This window comes from Lepisosteus platostomus, chromosome 15 (genome assembly GCF_059453375.1).
Source record: "Lepisosteus platostomus isolate fLepPlt1 chromosome 15, fLepPlt1.hap1, whole genome shotgun sequence".
NCBI classification, from domain to species: domain Eukaryota; kingdom Metazoa; phylum Chordata; class Actinopteri; order Semionotiformes; family Lepisosteidae; genus Lepisosteus; species Lepisosteus platostomus.
In genome coordinates this window covers 1,615,841-1,632,831 of record NC_142625.1, presented here as the reverse complement: position 1 = coordinate 1,632,831, position 16,991 = coordinate 1,615,841, and the positions used below count along the sequence as shown (strand labels likewise).

Genomic DNA, 16,991 nt, shown 5'->3' with positions numbered 1-16,991 from the left:
AATACATACAGACACAGTTACCTACAACCCCGACAATACACAGAAATTAACCTAAAGAAAAGAAACCCTTCCAACGTTCCTTTGCTGCTGAAAAACCCCACCGTGAGATATCCCATTTAACCTTTCTCCCAATATCGTGCTGAACTTTCCAAATTATTGTATCTGGTGAATCACCCTTCCCGTGCTCTACTAAGTCTTTACGTGACACCCACAAAAACCATTTAACTAAACTGATGAAAAGCCACAAAAGGAATCCACAGTTCCACTTACGTGGTCCCGGAACCCCTTTCAACACTGTCTGTCCGGTCAAGTTAAAATCCGCACTCACTCTCGCCAGCAACCATTCACTCTTCTTCCATACCTTTTGTGAAAAAGTGCACCCCCAGAAAACATGCATGACTGTCTCGATCTCCGAGCAATCCGGGCGGGGACACCGGTTTTGTCTTGAGAGACCGTGACTATGCAGTGTCTCCCGGACCGGCATGCGACTCCATCTGGCCAGCCAATTGAGGTCTTTTAACCTGTTGTCAAGACCAACAGGCTGGATTTGCCGCCAGCCTTCTTCCGAGACCCCAACCACTGCCGGGCCGGCCTTTGCGACCACTGTCCTGTATAAGGCCTTGTGGTCTAAGGACGCCCGCCCCTCCCTGGCTGCAGGGTATTTCTTCAGCCACTTTACGGCGTGCCTGTAGTGCGGGGGCAGCCTTTCGGCCTTAGGCGTCCTATTGGACCAGGCCACAAGGTGCCTCATCATGACAGCTAACCACAGCTTTACGTAGCACACGCACAGGTGGTCAGGGTCCTCATGGAGGATCTTACACAGGCCGGACACAAACAGGGTATCCAGTTTGGCCGGCAAATCTGGAACGTCCCTTCCCCCATCCTCTACCGGTCTACACATGTGCACTCGGGCGATGTACTCATAACCCGCACCCCAGATGAACCGGAAGACTGCTCTAACGAGATCCCTCCTCATGCTGGCAGGTAAGGGAAACACCCTGGCCAGATGCACTAGCAATGGCAGGATGTCCTCCTTGATTACTAGGACCTTTCCTGTATAGGAAAGTGTCCTATCCTGCCACATACCCAACCTCTGGTTTACCCGCCGTAGCTTGTCTTCCCAATTCAATCTCGCGGAATCGCCCGAGTGAAATCGGATGCCCAAGATCTTTAATGGGCCCGGCTCCAGGGGGAGGCCCGCGACCTCGTCTCTCCTATCCTTCCACTTGCCAAAGTACTTAATGGCACACTTGTCCCTGTTTAGACAGGACCCGGTGCCTGCTGAGAGGTCCTCCATCAACTCAAGTACACGGTACATACTCCTTTCGGATGTAAGGAACAGTGAGATGTCGTCAGCATAAGCCGCGACTTTTACCTGCTCACCCCCACTGCCTGGAACCACCATGCCCTCAATCAGGGGATCCTTGTGAATTGCTAGGAGGAGGGGCTCGGTGTACAGGACGTAAAGGAGGGGAGACAGGGGACAACCCTGCCTCACCCCACAACCGACCGGCACTCCCGCTCCCAACCTCCCGTTGATGCACACACGAGATACCGCACCATTATACAGTGTCCTGATCCACCTGATGAAGGCGTGGCTCAAGCCCAGCCGCGCCAGTACCTCCCAGAGGAAGGCATGATGAACCCTATCAAAAGCCTTACTCTGGTCGAGGCTGACCAGCATGAGCTCTAGGTTCCGATCTTCTACCCAGGCAACTGTGTCTCTGATGAGGTGGAGATTCCAAGCTATTTTCCGGCCCTCTACACTGCAAGTCTGGTCCTTACTAACCAGATCTGGCATAACCTTCCTCAGCCTCCTACCCAGTACTCTTGCCAAGATCTTATAGTCGGTGCAGAGTAACTGGATCGGCCTCCAGTTTTCCAGATCTGCCTTATCACCCTTTTTGAAGATAAGAGACATGACTCCTACCTTCATTGTTGTTCCCATCTCGCCGACTTGCAGTATTTCCCGGAAGACCCCCATGAGCATGGGCTGTAGCGTGTCTCAAAAGGCAACATAGAAATCTATGGGCAGGCCATCGACGCCGGGGGCGGTTCCCTGACGCAGGCCGGCCATGGCCTCCTTCACCTCCGCGGCCGTTAGATCCCCGTCCAAACTCAGAGGAACCTTGGCTCGCCCGTCTAGGCCCGTCAACCACTTCTCCCAACGGCCCGCGTCCACGGGTTTTTCCGCAAACAAGGACCTGTAAAACTCCGAGGCGCACTCCTCCATTTCTAGCCCATCCTGTGTTACTGAGCCGTCCACCTTACGTAGCGCCTCGAAGCTGGTCCTTGCCTGCCGTGCACGGACCGCGCCGAAGAAGTGGGACGAGCACTTCTCATGGCTTTCCAAAAGCTCACCCTTGAGCCTGAACAGGAACTCTCTGGCTCGCGAGGACCAGGTCTCGCTCAAGGCGTGCCTGATTTCTGTGGCTTTTGCTGCGTCGAAGGAACCACCCTCATTAAACGCCACGTATAGGCCTTCTATCTCTTTTTGTAAGTTAGCTAGCGCCACCTTACCCACAGACCTCCTGTGCCTACAGTAGCTCACGAAGGCCTTGGCGATGGCCTTTTTGCAGGCCTCCCACCAGAGGACCGCCTTTGGAAACCTCCACCGTTTCCTCTGGAAGCTGCACAGCAGGTCCACTATCTGAGTAAGATATTTCTCCTCAGACAGGACCTGAGTGTTCAGCTTCCAGTGCTGTGGTCTTGTCCGGAAACCATCAGAGGTCACCGTTGCCGACAGTAAGAGGTGGTCAGAGAACCATACCGGAACCACCTGCCTGGCCCGAGTCACCCCCTTTAGGGTGGTGAATACATAATCTAGCCTTCGGAATATCCCTTGCCCGTTACTCCAGGTATAAGGCTTGGAGGTCGGGCCGAAATCATCAAAACAGTCATGCAGTTTGAAACGTTGTGCAATCTCACGCAGACCACTCACTCCGGAACCACTCACATCACCGAGATCGATGTTAAAATCTCCTCCCATCAGTACCACTCTATTTGTATAGAGGAGAGGCTCTAACTCTCTCAGGAAGGCCCCCTGAAGGCGCCTATCCGCTGGCGCATACACACCAATCACACGCACACGCATACACTCCCACACACCATCCACTACTAACAGCCTCCCTGGAACTACCGAGACAACCTCGCTAGGAGAGAAATTAGGAGTCCCGCAGAGGATCCCCACCCCCGAGGAATGCACACCCCCCACGCTCCACCAAGAGTCCCCAGTACGCCAGTCCTTCCTGAATTCGGACACGTCTCTCTCTGATCCGAGGTGGACTTCTTGTAGGAAACGGAAAGAAAAACGCCTTTCAGCCAGAAATTCAAAGACGCTGTAACGTTTGATCTTATCTCTGAGTCCCCTGGTGTTAATGGAGCAGAGGATGCACTCTGCCTCGGGAGGGGGGGAGGTTCCCATTTTTCTCTCTCACCTTCAGTACGGTGAATCCAGAATGCCCTCCAGGGCATCTTCCAACCCGACTACATTTGGCGACATTGCGTCACTGAGAGAAGGTCGGGGGAGATTCTTCCAGAACCTCCTGAGCCGTTACACCGCTGAGGGGCAGTGAGGCGTGTAAGGCGTGTAAGGCAGTGAGGCGTCCGAGTCCGAATCGGGGGATTTCTCAGGCTGTAGGCAAAGATCGGAGCCAATCGCCACGTCCCCGGGCAGTGCGTCCCGGGGGCGTGCGACAGAATCGAGTATGGTTTCTGCCCCCCCGGCTTCACCTGTGAATTGGGGGGGTTCTCTCTCCACCTCTTCCCCTTCATCTACCGGGCCTGGGTCCTTTGGAGAGTCGTTGTCCTCCTCTTCCGCAGGACTCCCCACTGCCTCTCCCTCAACGCTGGAGTCTTCCTCCATTTCCCGGCTCTCGTCTGGGTTATAGTCTCCCTCCTTTTGGGACTGCGCCTCGGAATCAGTGTAGTCCTCATCCTCCATGCTAGCCTCTTCCTCTGACGGAATGTCGGTCTCTTTGTACTTTGTACTTTTTCTGTGCCACCCCCGTGCTGTCCTCGTCCGAAGCGGTTCTCTCCCTCTTCTTTGACCTTTTTCCCTTCCTTTTTTGTTTCGTCCAGGCAGGTTCTGGGAGTTCTCTTCTCTCTCCGGGTTCCTCATTCACTCCCGTCTCTGGTAGGTCGGTGAAGAGGATCTGCATTTCCGGTCTGAACGCCTGGGGCTCCGAGTCCGAAACCTGCGCCAGAATATTAACATCGGCCTCCTGGAGGGCATGATCTAAGTTCAGGTGAGTGTCCTGTCATGGAAATTTAACTATCAAGGAAGCCACAAGAGAGAGTTCTCACCTGAGTAAGGTCTTTATTTCAATATTGCAATATTGGGAGCCCTGCTGCCACTTCGCAAAGTGCAACCAGAGACTCAATTTGTTACAAGCAGTACAGGGTTTTTATAAGACATTGCGCTGTAAAAAAGTTCAGCACTTGGTCCCTTCTAAAACTTCCCCTTTCTCTAAAAGAAAACAAATTACATCATAGAGCGAGAGAAGAAAAACTAGATTTGTTATTCAAAGCTTATCAGTTACTTTCAGCTAATTCTAATGACCCAGACAGCATATATTGTTTTGGTACATTGTCTTCTAAACTAACCTAAACAGTGTACTTTGTTGACGAACTGTTTTCTAAAATTCTGCACGTACTGTAGCATAGCAGTTATATCCTTGAAATATTATCTAAAAGCACCAATATATTTTTTTGTAAAGCTCTCTACATTTTTAAGAATCAATTAACTCATTAGATTTCCACTACAATTCCCTCCTTTTTATTCTTGAAAATGATTAAAAGTTAGATTCTTCATATGGACTCCCAGGAGGCTCCCATACTTCAGATTCTTCAGTTTTTATCAGAACATACTGATGCGCAAACATATTCATTATCATATTTCGAAGCATTGGAATAATACAAGTCGAACAGCAACACAAAAACAGAAAGACAAGTATCACAGCTACTATAATCGGTGTTAGTAACTTAAAGAAAAATATTCCCCCTGGCCCAAACAGTGATTCTAACCAGGAGAGAAATGGGTGAGGCTGTAGAATGAGGCATTAAAGCACATACATAACAAGATGCATTACATTTCTTTAACTTTACAGTATGATTTATAAATTTGTACCACAAATTACTCATATCCCCCTCATTATCAGTTTCATTCAGCCAGTTTGTATACAAAGAGGCTTCGCGTTTAGATTCTTCCTCTTTCTGGGTGGTGACAGGCTTCCACATAAAAAGGAAAAAGGCTGTGCACATCAGTCCCAAGCATGTGATCCCCATCTATCCCTGTGGAGACATCACTCCTGCTCTTTGCTCAGTTCGTTTGTGACCTTTTTACAGTGGGAAGCATGAATTCAGGGCACCTGGCACGGCCCCCTCCACCTGAGCGAACACCACCTCTTTTTCCTGTCTTTCACCAGAATCCAGTCTCCTTATTCACGCATTAGTTCTTACAGCACAGGTAAATCCCTGTGGGCTGGAGCCCAGCATTTTTCTTAGGGTTTTTTTTACAAGATTGGTCAACAGCTGGGTAATAACTCTTAGAAAAACCTACACATTGTTCCACTGCCTCAGCTGTGCCGTTTTGCAGAACAATTTTAGCTGAAGTTGTAAAATTTCTCTTTGGTCCATTCCTGCAAAACATCTTATTATAAACAAACAAACCATAATAATAATGTGCATCTATGGGAATCACTCCCAAGGGTAACCCCCCTTAAAACTATATTGTTCTACCCATCAGGTTCTGCCACAAGATAAGAGAACCTTTCCCATGAAATCATTTTTTGACCTTCATGATCCCTTCAGGGCGTACAATTAGCACAGAAGCAGCAGCTTTAGTCCACATGTTTTTCAAGCAGGATATTAACAGTATGATCATAACGAATAATACCAGGAACACAAATATGTATTGAACCAGAGACCCTCTCCAGGTTCCTAGCACAGACTGTAGCCATGCACCAATGCCCCAATTATCTGGATTATAATTATGATATATATTTTTCTTCATCATAGATGTGCTTTGCTAAGTCATTCATTTGCTAATAATTGTCTAGAATACAAGTACTGTTTAGTCTTTGCTCACCTAAACAGCTGTCTATCACCCTAATAGAGAATGGCCTAAAACTGTGATTATAGCGAGGAGCATACAGTTATTTCCATTTTAATATATCTGAGTTACACTCAGACTAAAAGCAGGGCTATTTACCCATGCCAATAAACCTAAATAATCACCTCTATCAAAGGGGATTACTCCCATGAGCATCTTCTATAGCAATACAATCCCAACATGAGCTCTGATTATTATTTGTGGCTGACTGATAAAGTATTGATTCCATATCCCCATTTTATCAAAGTAAAACTCATTACACTTAACAGGTACACTGTCGCCCCCCCTCAGGAAGCTCAACAAACACAGAAACAGTTACAATATAATAATTAATGTTCACTCAGTCTCTGGTGCAGTGGTTCGGTGTCGGCGCAATGCGTAGATCCAGCGATCTCGTCCTGTCACTCAGATGGCAGAGTCGGTAGTCAGTTGCACTTGATATGGTCCTTCCCAGCAGGGTTGCAACATCTGGCAGGGTATATCTTCCTCACCACACCCACTCGCCAGGTATCAGGTCGTGTCTTCCCTCTACTGGAGGTCTCCAAGTGTCCAGCACCTGTTCACCAGCCCCATGCACCACTTCAATTAACAACCTACAATACTACAATAGAGAATTAGCAAATTCAACAATCCATTAGCCAAATTCATCCCTCCAGGAAGTTTTGTTGATTGGCTTGTGATGATATCAAACAGGCTCTATTACACAGTTCTGTTTGATCCAGCCCGCATTCCATGGCGTTCCTTCAGTCTGATGTCTAGTCGATCTTTTAGAGTTCTGTTCCTTCATTCCACTGTTCCAGCAGACTGAGGGTGATCTCAGTCCATCTCACCCCGAATAATCCAGCCACAGCCTGTCCCTTGATCATAATACAAGCGGTAGGTCAGTGCCCACAGAGGGCTTATCTCCATCATCAAGTGTTTGGTAGACACAGAGGCAGTGACAGCAACCCACTGGGAAAACAGATTATAAGAGCCAAGGTTTCCCTTTACAAATGTAAATTATAAACATTTGCTACTGCATTAAAGGTTTCTCAGGAGCAGGCCTTTTGAGCTGTAGCACCTGCACCTGAACTGTAGTTGAGTTCCTTTGATAAGCATCACATTGAGATACCAAATAAGTGGCTACTGCTTCAAACACGGTCCCCACCCAGGTGTCCGACAGAGTGCATTTGTCGAGCTATAAAGGGCATTAGGCTGTGAGGGCATGCAGAGCGTCCAGTGTGCTGGCAGCACCACACTCTTTTCTAACCATGTCCTTTTCTCTGCTTTAAAGGCCTCAGCCTGAATATCCTGTAGCTGTCCCCTTTTCACCAACAGAGGTCTCACAGGGGTCTCAGACTCCTGTTCTACAAGTACTGCTCACCTGACAGCTACATCTGCAAAGTTGTTCCCTCGAGTTACTGGAAACATTTCTTTATTATGTGATTTACACTTTACCACAGCTACTTCAGTCAGCAGCTGCAAAGCTTCTAACAGTTCAGAGACAAACCCAGCATTCTTAACTGGAGTCCCTGCCATGTTGGGGAAATCCCTATTCCTTCACTGCCATCCAAAATTGTGGCATTCACCAAATGTATATATACAGTCTATATAAAATTGCTACAATTTTCCATTTAGCATATTTACAAGTTTCAATTAAATCTTTTCATTCGGTCTGCTAGTTCTACACCAGATTATTCACAGTTTATACAGCCAGGCAGGTAGCCTGCACAACACATAAACACGGCCCCTTGGCCACCGCATCAAGGGGTCCTGAATAATAATAACCCACCAGACGATGCCTATCTCCATGCCTCCTGCACCAGCACAACAGCTCACGACCCATTTCTTTCACTTACATACAGATTACATACAGATGATCCGTCTGAGGGAATCCAGTCCAGGGCCAGTGCCTGCAAGAAAGCTTGTTTCAAAACATCAAAAACGGTTTCTGCTGCAGGGGTCAAGGCAATTTTGTCTTTAGACTGCACTACCCCCCTTAAACCAATACGTCACCAGATAAGCTCGTTCTGAGAAGGCATTCACCCTGGCTTTATCATGTAATTGGTTTTATACTCCTTTTTTTTCCTCTCAAGATCCAATACTTGGAGTAGCCCGGCCTTATGGATTCCCTCATTAGGTAAAACAATCACAATATCACATAACTCTAATGAGTTAGTTTACATAAATGCTATTTCATGCAGTAATTCCTTATAAAATGCTGCAGTCTGGGCCTAAAATAGGTCTGGGGTGTCCCCCACCCACATCAGTAGTTGAAACTGTACATCTTTACCCAAGCAGACTGTGACAGCTTATATTTGCTTTAAACACAACCCTTGCACTCCTTCTCCTGTAGCCTCCTGTTACCCGTTAGAAAACGTTATATCACATCTTTATGCTGTTTTAGTCTAAAAACAGGACAGCTGTGCTCCTGTGCCCCACAGTTACTGCACACTGTAAGATTATTTCACTTTTATTTAAATCCTGAGATAAATTTAGGAAGGCTACAGAGGGGTTTACTAGATTAAAACTGTTAGTTCACACACGGCTCTCGTTTCAGCTTCTGACAAATCTTTAATTGTGAAATCAAGCCTCTTTCTTACAATTTCTCCAAAAAACACTTTTTTTTTTAGTAACTGCACACCAGCTTATTAGTAGTTTTGTCTTTGAGGTTTTATATCTTGGTATAGCATTAAAGTCGCACAATAATTTCGACAAACTGGCGGCTCCCTTTTCTCCTCCTTGGGAGTCTTTTTACCTCCCATTTGCAGCGCTCGCACTTCTGCATGCATGCTTCGCGAGTTATTAAATCACATCTGTCTCTGTTCGTAATATCAGGAAAGCATAGTTGCACTATAGTTGGCAACATCAGGTTTTAACCCACTCAAGTAAATTTGTTTTATTACTGTGGAAGTATCTTCATTCACTTCCTTCTCATCGGCTAACCCCGAGTATACTATCCATAAAGCTATAAACCTTTCTGTAAAATCTGAAAACATCCTCACTTCCTTCTGCTGACATGGTGTTACTTTTCTCTAATCAGTTTTCGGTGGGTAATGCTCTTTCAAAAATCTCCACACTAATTCCCACCCTTCTCCCAGATTCTCTCTTAAGGCGTTCTATTTCTTCTTTTGCTTTTTCTTTTTCTACATATACAACTTCGTTTCGTTCAGCCATTGCTTTTAGCTTTTCCATCAGGGATTTTTCCGTCTTATCTATGATATTCTGTTGAATTCTCAAATATTCCTCTAAATATTTTTATCCAAAGGTTCATACACTTTTCTACATTCCTGTTCAGCCTAAATTCCGTCTGACAGTCAATATTTCTTTTAAGTTACACTTTGGATTAATCAAACTTTTTTTTCCCTTCACACCAAACCATTTTCACGTCTCCCACGCGCCCCGCGGAATCCCCCAGTCGAGACAAACTGACGAACTATCACAATATGGGAACACGGACCAGGTTCCAAATCCTGGTTTTAAACACACAGTTGAATCGAGTTACCATTTTCGGCTCTTCTGCGAGTACAGTTCTAGTTACTACCTTCAGCCGTACTGCAGTCGTGTACCAGGATGCAACACCTGGATTTTTTCGCACGGGCAGGGCGAGATGCTATTCCTTCAGCAATCCCTCCTTTTCTACCCCACCTTCACAAAACAGGCATCTAAAACACATACACCATTAACTCATTTTTCTGTTGTACTCGTTTCAGCTTCAGGAAAACCCTGAACCCACCACAGCAACATGGAGAGGACAAGGGACTTTTTAGAAAAGAGGAGTCCTTACCTCTTTTTAGAAGCGGCCGCCTAACTTTTCCTCTCCATGTCCGTGTGGTTTAATTTAGATGGATACTTCTTCATCATTTGGGTCACGTATCCGCCAATCTGCCTCATCCTTTTTTGAGGACGTTGTAAACCTTTAGGAACAATATGATCTAGCAACAAGGTTATGTCACTGTAATTAGGCTTAAGACAATCAAGAACAAGGCGCTTGCCTTTCTTCTAAATTCTTTACGATCATCAGGCAATTAAGGAAAAGACTTAACTAATGCAAATAATTCACTAGGAGACCAATGTCAATGTACATATGCTGGAGTTCCTTCTGGACCTGGAAAAGTGCACATTGGTATTTCACAAACAAGTGGCTCCGGACCGCTTTCTAATTTCGGTGGAGACTTTTTCTTTTTAGTACGCATGGCCATGACTTTAGCTGCAGCTTGCTGTTCTTTAGTTTCAAGACTAGTCTTTTTTTAAGCTTCCCATTATTTCTGTGATTCCTCTTTCCATTAAATAAGTTTTCCAATTCAATTTCTTTCATTTCTTCTCCTTCTCTTCTAAGTTTCCCCTTCTTCAGGAAACTTCTTTTTCCTAATTCAACTTTCCTCTGTCCATTCTGATTCACTTACAAAGATCCTTCATAGTTATGGGCCCCTAATTATCATATATAAATTATGTGCAAGTTCCCTTACACCTATTACCCTAGCTTTACAGTTCATGAACATAATTTTTTTCCCTAACCCAGGCTATAATTGTTTCTCCGAATTTGTCGTACATGTACTTTTGCTGGACTGCTCGGTCCCATTTTCGTCTTTGAATTTTAATTTCCCATTTTTACCGATCGGTGCCTTACTTAGAACCTTATCACATTAACTACTCCGCAGAGCAAAAACCACACGTCTGTGTTAAGATAAGTTCTTTATATGAGTCCCAGACTCATCAAACCCGCGTGAGAACACCCCTGTGGCTCGCTTCTCAAACTATTAATTTTTAAGGATCACTTACTGACGTCAGACAGCTGCCAATTCTCCAGACGCGTCTCTGGAAGGATAAACAGTTTATCCTCCGAGGTTCGTCCAATTTGCTAAAATTGTCCGGGTCCGGATGGAGTTTCAGCAGCCGTTCGCGTTCAGGTTTGTGATCCCGGACGAGCCCCCAAACTGTCATGGAAATTTAACTATCAAGGAAGCCACAAGAGAGAGTTCTCACCTGAGTAAGGTCTTTATTTCAATATTGCAATATTGGGAGCCCTGCTGCCACTTCGCAAAGTGCAACCAGAGACTCAATTTGTTACAAGCAGTACAGGGTTTTTATAAGACATTGCGCTGTAAAAAAGTTCAGCACTTGGTCCCTTCTAAAACTTCCCCTTTCTCTAAAAGAAAACAAATTACATCATAGAGCGAGAGAAGAAAAACTAGATTTGTTATTCAAAGCTTATCAGTTACTTTCAGCTAATTCTAATGACCCAGACAGCATATATTGTTTTGGTACATTGTCTTCTAAACTAACCTAAACAGTGTACTTTGTTGACGAACTGTTTTCTAAAATTCTGCACGTACTGTAGCATAGCAGTTATATCCTTGAAATATTATCTAAAAGCACCAATATATTTTTTTGTAAAGCTCTCTACATTTTTAAGAATCAATTAACTCATTAGATTTCCACTACAGTCCTATTCGTCGTTCCTCCTTGTTCTCGCCGATGGTCCGGCTTGATCCTCTCCCCTGTCTGCAACGACGGACGCAAAGGTCTTGATTTTCTTCGGGCAAGCCCTATACATGTGGCCTTGTTCCCCACACAGGTTGCACGCTGTGGCCTCACGGCAGGACACTGCCAAGTGCCCGACCTGACCGCAGCGCCTACAAAGCTGTTCCGTGCAGTCTGCTACCACATGTCCTTCCTGGCCACACTTCCTACAAGTTTTAGGCTGCCCAGCGTAACTCAGATATCCCTTGTTTGGCCCAATGTAAAAGGATGCCGGAGGGTGTAGCACCCCCCCAGGGGAGGTCTTACACGGCCGGAACCTTGCCATAAACCGTCTCTTAAAAGTCCATATATCTTCCTCGTCCAAGACTTTCTTCCCCTCCCCTTGGATATCAAGGTACCTTCTTAGGAAGATGGCTATATCTATCTCAGGCACGTGGGGGTTAAACATATGCACAATTACGGGTCTCAATTCCCGGGCGAACAGAGGTTCAATAATAAATTTTGCAAGAGGGTCGGTTTCCTTCAAGTCATTAGCCTTATTCAACACCCTTCGGCATTCGTAGTTTGTAGTCAACGTGACATCATAGGTATTCTTAACCTGAAAATCCTGAACTCCCAAAATACTAATCTTCTTAATGTCTAACACATCGAACAAAATCTTCCTCTCAAACTGTCTCCTGACCATCCATAGTCCCGCATCCTCTTTCTTCTTTAAGATAAAGCGCACCGTGCACCTCATCTGTCCCTCACGGGACAGAGGGTTCACGGTCGCTAAAAAAGGATCCCACTCACCCGCAGCCGTCATCTGGGAGCCCCACCTTCACCCCCTGGGCTCAACCCAGAGCGATTCCAGTGGTGGCTCGTGAAACCATTCCCCAAGGTCTTGGTCCGATGACTTCTTCCCAGTCGACTGTGCCTTCGTAGGTTCCTTCCGTGTGGATTCCGCCCTCTCTCCTCTGCCGCCCTTCTCGTCTCTTTTGAAATCGTCCAGCCGCGGTCAGGCCACGCGCCTTCTGATCTTGGCCAAAAGGCCGAGAAGCGATGCCCACAAAGGCGCGGACCGACGCGCGGGCGTTCCGCTGGCGCACAGTGGCGCAGGCCGACTCCTCTGGAGCCCGGGACCCGCGCAGCTGCCGGCCTCCCTGCAGCCAGAGGCCTGCCGCGGGACTCTGCTCCCCCTCTCTCTTGCCTGCCTGCCTGCCTTCCTGCCAGTCCCGGGCGGGGGCCCTGCTCTTTGATCTTCTGTCAACGGCCAGACAACGACCGCAGCTGCAGGGGGCGCCAGCCGCCCGGCCTCCTTAGCTTAGGCCCCTCCCACCGGCAGCAGCTGCGCCCAACCGGCTGCAAGCGAAAGCCGAGCGCCAGCACCTGCGGGCAGAGGCAAGGGGCAGCTCTCTCTCGGGAGGGAGGGACGGGGACGCGCGCGCGCACGCACACACGCCTGCCTGCCTGCCTGCCGAAAAAAAAGAAAGAAAAGGTGGATATACTAAGTTTTTTGGAGGGAAAACGCCCAGCTGTCGAAAGGGGCCCGCCTGCAGGGACGGGGACGGACACACACACACACACACACACACACACACACACACACACACACACACACACACACACACACACACACACACACACACACACACACACACACACACACACACACACACACACACACACACACACACACACACACACACACACACACACACACACACACACACACACACACACACACACACACACACACACACACACACACGCGAGCAAGCGAGCAAGCAAGCAAGCAAGCAAGCCAGCCACGCCTGCCTCCCTGGGAAAAGGCTGAAAAACCTAAGTTTTTTGGAGGGAAAACGCACGGGAGCCGAAAAGGGGGCCGGCCTGCTTGCCTAGAGAGTCGAGACGCGGGAAAGCGCACAGAGGGAGCACGGGAACGGAGAGGGCGAGAGAGAGACGGACACAGAGACACACAGATGGACGAGGGACGAGAGACGGGACCCGAGAAGAAGGAGCTCCAGTCCACTTCACTCGCTTGCTTGCTCGCTAGCTAGCTAGCTAGCTACCTACGTCTGTCTTTTCACCGCTGAGAGAAGGTGGTGCACCGCTCCTGGAGGCGCTGCAATACCGGGCCGATGCGTGGAGAGGACGGAGCAAGCTCCTGATCCAGCTCCCTGTTCCAAAAATCCGTTTAATATGTGGTCCCCTGATGGGGGACGTATCAGATATTAAACTGATAAGAACAGATTTTTTTTTTTATTAGAAACATAAAAAACATCAACAGCACAAATTACCCATCACGCAAAACCATCCCACATATATTACTCAACAAAAACAGAGACGACATTCAAAAACCAACCCCAAACAATTTCCCTAAACCCACCTCAAATGTAAATCCAAAGCCCGCCCCTACCTCCGAAAACACCCAAACAATTACCCAAACAAAAAATACCAACTTTTACTTATACAAACTCTAACACCCTGATAATATCACACCAATGAAAATAACCCCTTCCACCTCTCTTTGGCCGCAGCGAAACCCCACCTCAAAATGTCCCATTTTACCCGACATGCTATATCATATTTCACTTTATGAACAACCGCTGCTGGTGCTCCGCTGACCCCGCGCTCAGTGAGGTCTTTGCGAGAAGTCCAAAGATGGAATTTTACAAAACTAATTACAAACCATAACAAAAAATTGCACCCCCATCTGCGTGTCTTTGGGATTCCCCGCAATATAACTTGTCTGGACACCACAAAATCCGATTTCACCTGCGTTAGGAAACCCCCACACTGGTCCCATACCCTCCGTGCAAACCTGCAATCCCATAAGACATGTGTGATTGACTCTGTTTCTTGACAGTCAGTGCGTGGGCACTTGTCCTGTCTGGAGAGACCGTGTCTGTATAAAGTCTCTCTAACTGGGAGTCTGTCCCATACCACCAACCAATTTAGGTCCTTTAACTTATTCTCCAACCCTACCGATTGCGTTTGCCTCCACACATCCTCTGAAACTCCCACGATCGCCGACTCCTCCTTTGCTGTAACCAGCTGGTATAGTGCCTTATGGTTCAACAAAACTGTACCTTCCTTGACGCCAGGGTGCTTTTTTAGCCATTGTACAGCGTGCTTGTAATGCCAAGGTAATTTTTCGGCTTTGGGCGTTGTGTTTGTCCAAACCACTAGATGCTTCACTGCAGAGGCAAACCACAAGTGTGCAAAGGGGACGCACAGATGTTCCGGACCCTCATGCAGAAGTCTGCACAGCCCTGAGATAAAGAGTGAGTCCAGTTTCACCGGCAGATCCGGCACTGCCCTACCTCCTTCCTCCACTGGCCTGTGCATATCCGCTCTCCTGATGTACTCGTATCCTCCGCCCCAAATGAAGCGGAAGATGGCCCTCACCAGGTCTCTACGAAACCTGGGAGGCAGCGGAAAAACACAAGCCAGATGGATGAGCAACGGCAATATATCCACCTTCACCACCAGAATTTTCCCAATGAGTGTCAAATGTCTTCTCTGCCACAAACCTAACTTCTGATTAACCTTTGCGATCTTACACTTCCAGTTAATTGTGGCAGAGTCACCGGCCTGAAAACAGACCCCCAAGATCTTAACGGGCCCTGTTTCTAATTTGAGGCCTCCCACCACATCCTGCCTGTTTTTCCATCTACCAAAATATTTAACGGTGCACTTGCTACGATTTAGCAGAGCACCTGTTCCTACCGCCATAGTGTCAGCTATCTGCAAAACCCGACAGAGAGACCTGTCAGTGGTAAGGAACAAAGTTACGTCGTCCGCGTAAGCCATCAACTTTGCCTGTGCTCCTCCGCTACCCGAGACTAGTACACCCTCTACCCAGGGGTCGCTCCGTATTTGTTGTAAAAAGGGCTCCAGGTAAAGAACGTAGAGTAAAGGGGACAAGGGACACCCCTGCCTCACCCCACGACTCACCGCGAACCCCATCCCCAAACTTCCGTTCACACAAACCCTGGAGATGACCCCGTTGTATAAAATCCTAAGCCAGCGGATAAAATTTCCACCAATCCCTAATCTCTTTAACACCTCCCAGAGGAAGGGATGACATACTCTGTCAAAGGCTTTACTTTGATCCAGATTTACCATTATTAGCTCCAGGCCCCTTTCCTCTACCCATTCTATAATGTCTCTTGCTAGCTGGAGATTCCAGACTAGTTTCCTGCCTTCTACGCTGCACGTCTGGTCCTTACACACTATGCCCGGCATCACCTTCCTCAGCCTTCTACTCAACACCCTGGCCAAGATCTTATAATCTGTGCAAAGTAGTTGAATAGGCCTCCAGTTTTCCAGGTCCTCTTTATTTCCTTTCTTGTAGATCAAAGACAGAACTCCAGTTTTCATAGTTCCCGGCAATTCCCCAGACTCTAAAATCTCGTGAAAGACTTCTAGCAGCATAGGCTGTAGTTTATCCCAAAACACCACATAAAAATCAATGGGTAAGCCATCAATTCCTGGAGCCGTACCCCTCCGCATCCCCGCCATCGCTTCCTTTAGTTCCTCACCTGATAACTCTCCCTCCAGCTCAGGCATACCATCCGTTTCCTTTGCTATTCCCACTAGCCACTCCTCCCACAAAGCAGTCTCTACTGGATTCCCCGTGAACAGTTCCCTATAAAATTCCGAAGCACGCCTTACCATACCTGCTGTGTCAGAGGTGACAGAACCGTCTTTCTGTTTTAGCCCTTCCACCAAGGTTCTGGCTTGTCTGTTACGCACCGGACTAAAAAACAAGGCAGAACATTTTTCGTCCTTCTCTCTCCAATTTCCTTTTACTCTAAATAGGAAATCGTGCCACCCACCACTCTTTCATCTGGAGCCTGATCTCTGCTGCCCTCGGTGCATCAAAGGAGCCTCCCCGTTAAATTCCTCATAAAGGGTCTGTAATTCCTGTTGGAGCTGATCCACTTCCTCTCTCTCTTTCCTTCTCCTGTCTCTGCAATATTTAATTGATTCCTTACATATTGCTCTTTTACACGTCTCCCACCAATTCAACGCGGACAGATATTTCCATCTCCGACTACAAAAGTTCTCAACTAGGCCAATTATCCTACTTCTATACTCGACCTCAGACAACACCTTTATATTAAGCCTCCAGTAACCTGATCTGGGGCCAGGGTCATCTGAGTTCCAGCAGGCAGACAGCAACATGTGGTCGGAGAACCATACCGTCGCGACTTGTCCTACCATAGGTAATCCATTCAGGGTGGTGAAGATGTAATCCAGTCGCCTGAAAATATCCTTGCCGTTACTCCACGTAAACTGTTTGGAGGCAGAACCCGAGTTGTTCAAGCCATCCTGCAATTTGAAACGACTCACCAACTCTCTCAGGGCTCGTGCCCCTGCCCTATTTGTGTCACCGATATCCACATTAAAATCTCCTCCCATCACCACC

General features: G+C 47.4%; 1 non-coding gene across 1 annotated transcript; it reads right to left on the bottom strand.

Moving 5' to 3' along the window:
* Window positions 1-13,654: 13,654 nt before the first annotated feature.
* Window positions 13,655-13,838, bottom strand: LOC148647607 (U2 spliceosomal RNA). Its single transcript, XR_015927065.1, has one exon. It is a non-coding gene; the product is annotated as a U2 spliceosomal RNA (small nuclear RNA).
* Window positions 13,839-16,991: the final 3,153 nt, after the last annotated feature.